This window comes from Microtus ochrogaster, chromosome 8 (genome assembly GCF_000317375.1).
Source record: "Microtus ochrogaster isolate Prairie Vole_2 chromosome 8, MicOch1.0, whole genome shotgun sequence".
In the NCBI taxonomy this organism is placed as follows: Eukaryota; Metazoa; Chordata; class Mammalia; order Rodentia; family Cricetidae; genus Microtus; species Microtus ochrogaster.
Genome location: NC_022015.1, coordinates 71,895,480 through 71,899,381, shown reverse-complemented (window position 1 = coordinate 71,899,381; position 3,902 = coordinate 71,895,480). Strand labels below are relative to the sequence as shown.

The window sequence follows — 3,902 nt, the reverse complement described above, 5'->3', positions numbered from 1 at the left end:
AGGACAGAACGCTGCACCAGAGCTAAGGCTTCCTTGCTATCTTTCAGGTGCCTGCAGCATGGCTGGCTCAGAGCTACATCATCAGCATTTGGATTGGTCAAGACTTAGGAGAGAAAAGCTGTCTGGGCCAGTCATATCTCTAGAACAGTTTTGCAGATGATAGTTTGTCTGGGGTCATCAAGATACTAGAAGTCCCAGAGGTGGATGCGCAGAGAGGGTCTGGAGGCCTGGGAAGAAGACAGCCAGCTCTGTCTGCGGAAGACAAGGAAGAGCTCCTCCACAGCGCAGTGTCCACAGGAGGGGAGCTGCAGGGATACAGACCCTGGCTTCCTGTGTGGGGAGAGACAGATGTACCAGCAGGAGAGAGAAAGGTAGAGTCCAGCTAGGAAGGGCTGTGAGTCAGAGGGTCCCACCCTACCCCCAAGGCAGCCATGCAGGGCCAGATGGTTCAGAGCAAGGAATATGGGAGAAGAAGCAGAACATTGCGGGCAGAGGCCTAGAGTTTATCAATCCAAGAAGCAATTTGGATTAATAAAGGGACCTGGCATTGAAAATGGTTCAATGTTGAACACTAAGCCCCTGCTCAGGGAGCTTATACTCCCCTGGGTATCTTGTAGAGTCTTCTTCCAGGAAGTTACTTCCGAGAAACTCTCCCAACACTGCCCCTCAGCCTCTCTGCCTTGGAATGGGAAGGACAGGTGGCCCAGAAATTTCCTCCGCTGTCTATTCTGTGTCTCCTTATGACCCTCCTTCTAAGGTAGAAACTTCAGTCACACTCAGAGAATCAGGTTACCACCCGTTCTGGTCAGCCCAACTCTACTTTCTACTCCTTTCTTGCTTAGGGAGTTCACAAATCCCACAGCATCTTACCACCATTAGAGGCAATCCCAGAGATGGCCGAGCGGAGAAATGGAGGAAGTTGGGTGAGCAGCATCTCATGGACTGCTCAGAACTTTAAGAATGTCTTACTCACCCATTCTGAACACACCCTACCCGAATACCTCTTGTTCTATGAAACAGGAGATCTTGTTATAACAGAAAAACAAATTCCTTTCCCAGCTGAGACTACTTACTACATAAATGGGTGTTTCTGACCTTTACTCAAGAATATTTTCATACTGGATTTACAGCTGTGTTCTGACATTGCCAAGCTCTGGGGCTCAGGACAGAAAGGAAGTATGGTGTGTGTGTGTGTGTGTGTGTGTGTGTGTGTGTGTGTGTGTGTGTGTTGTGTGTGTGTGTGTGTGTGTGTGTTATGTTGAAGCACGAGTAATAACAACTCAGGGAGAGAAATTGGGGTTCAACCTGAAGATCCAAAAAGCAAAGCAGCCAGCCACCGGCTCTTACCTTGACCTCAGTCCAAAATGGTGATCCTGCCTCCAGGAATCTCAGAATGAGACCGTGTCTGAGAGCTGTCTCCTCCCATTTTATAATCCTCTCTAGTTCTGGGATTAAAGGTGTGCACTGCCTGGTTTCTATGACAACTAGTGTGGCTACTGGGATTAAAGGTGTGTGTGTGTGTTACTACTGCCTGGCCTGTAAGGCTGACCAGTGGGGCTCTTTTACTCTCCCAATCCCCAGGCAAGCTTTATTTATTAAAATGCAATTGAAATGCCATTACAGTGTGGTGTGTGTTAGTATGTGTGTGTGTGGTATATGTGTGGTGTGTGTGTATGTGTGTGGTATGTGTGTGTGTGTGTGTATAGTGTGTGTGCGCATGTGGTATAAATGTAGTATGTGTGTGTGCACACATGTGCATGCCCCATGTCTCCTTGAGAAGCAGCCAGGTCTGATCACAGAAAGACTTCCTTATAACTCACTTCATGTAACGCCATCCCTGCTTAAGAATCACCCTGGCATGGTGAGTCCCCCATTATAATTTGCCTGCTTTGCAAGCTCTGTCAATAAAGTTCTTTTCCACTTGCGTCTAGCGGACACAGATTCATGACAACTGAGACTGTAGCGTCTCTAGATTAAGCCACCTGCCGTGAAGTACAGGGCGCTTCACTGAGAGTTTCCTGAGGCAACTCTCCCACTGGCCTGCCCAAAGGACGTTAGAGAAGAAAGGATTTAGGAATGACCCCGTGGGAAATGAGGGAGAAAGGACAGGGTGAGGAGGTAAGCGTGTCAGTTTAGCATCACAAGGGAGGAGAACTGCCTTTTGATACTTGAGTATTTTTTAATAGAGTGTTATGCACAGCAGGGGTGTGGTGTGGGCATACCTTTAGTCCCAGCACTTGGGAGGCAGGGGCAGGTGATCTCTTGAGTTCAAGGCCAGCCTGCTCTACAGAGTGAGTTTCAGGACAGCCAGGGCTACACAGAGAATCCTCTTAGTAAAAAGGAAGGAAGGAAGGAAGGAAGGAAGGAAGGAAGGAAGGAAGGAAGGAAGGAAGGAAGGAAGGACAGTACAAGAGTAGGTTAATCTTCTGTTTTGTTTTTGTTTTTTTGAGACAATTTCTCTGTGTAACAGCTATGTCTGTCTTGCAGCTCACTCTGCAGACCAGGCTGGCAAATTCGCCTGCTTCTGCCTCCTCAGTGCTGGGATTACAGGCATTCGCCACCACTGCCCGGTGGGTTAAGGTCATCTTTGGCACCCTTGTAGCATTACTCTAGAGTTACCAGCAGAACCTTAAACTTCCGCTCAGGTGACATTTGAAGCAGGAACTCGGCCATTCTTGCGGCTCCAATCTCCAGTGCTTTTGATCCTGGCCTTGGACACTCTGTTCCAGTTGTAAGCCAGGCCCAGGGCAGCCATGCAGTCGATGAAGAAGGTCGTGAAGTTGATGTGCCAGCCATACTCACTGGCAGAGTAGTCGTAGGGGAAGGCGTGGTGGTAGTTGTGGAAGCCCTCGCCTGGAAGAGAAGCACAGGAGCAGTCGGGGGCTCGGTGACTGCTGCCTCCTGCACATCTCTTACCTAGAAGGTACCTTGAACCTCAGAGAACTATGCTGCTGTTAACTGAATAGATGACCCTGTGTCTTCCTTCTATCCTGAGGAAATAAAGCGACCTCAGAGGCATCGTAATATTGAGTGATCTCACTTACTGATGGAGGATTTAGGGGAAGGATGTTTCTCTTGTGATAACTGGATGAGGGAAGATGATTCTACTGGGGAAAAACCCAGAGCAAACATAAATCCTGACCCGAGACCCCACTGGTTCTGTGTCTGTGTGGGGAGGCTCACGTGGTCTGGTGGGGGAGGGAGGATATGAATGCTTCTAACAAAGGTAAGCCAGCTCAAGCTTCCCCATGCTATTGGTATTTCCTGTTCAGTGTGAGAGATTCCAACAGAAAAGGCAACAGCAGCCAAAAGCCAAAGGAAGGGAGGCGGAGGCCCAGAGTCCCCTCCACTCCAGGCAGTTCCCTGGGGGCTGCTGTCATCTTTGATCTTAGGGGAGGGAGGGACTAATAATTCAGAACCACTCTGAAAACACTTAGCGATTCCTTCTAACTGTGGATATTCTGGGAACTCCTAATATGGGCATTCACTTTGAAAAGTCAATATACGTTTTTAGGTTCAGGGTAACGACTGTGCCAAATAAATGAAAACTTTACAGACCGTCAGCTGTAGGCAGAACCTGCCTTTCTGATGATTCCCTCAGGAACAACTGCCCTCAGCTTTAGCATAGAGAACAACTAGTAAGAGAAGTGAGAAGTGAGGAACCCCAGATAGTTAGGGGTGATATGAACCAGAGGAAGGGAAAGGGGTTTTGAACCCGGAAAGGCTTTTGACAGGGCTCCTGGTGTTAAGGATTCTATCTGCGTCTGCATGCCCCGTCGTCCACAGGGTAGACTTGGCGCGCGGGGGGGGTGTTATGGGAGGAACGGCACCTGGCTAAGGCTGCTGACAGGATTGTAACTTCTATATTCGAGGCTTTGAGTGTTAGATTTAAAAAAGAATAA

General features: G+C 48.7%; 1 pseudogene; it reads right to left on the bottom strand.

The window, feature by feature from the left end:
- Positions 1 to 2,641: 2,641 nt before the first annotated feature.
- The window catches only part of LOC102000890, a 9,413-nt pseudogene continuing 8,152 nt past the window's right edge, over positions 2,642 to 3,902 (bottom strand).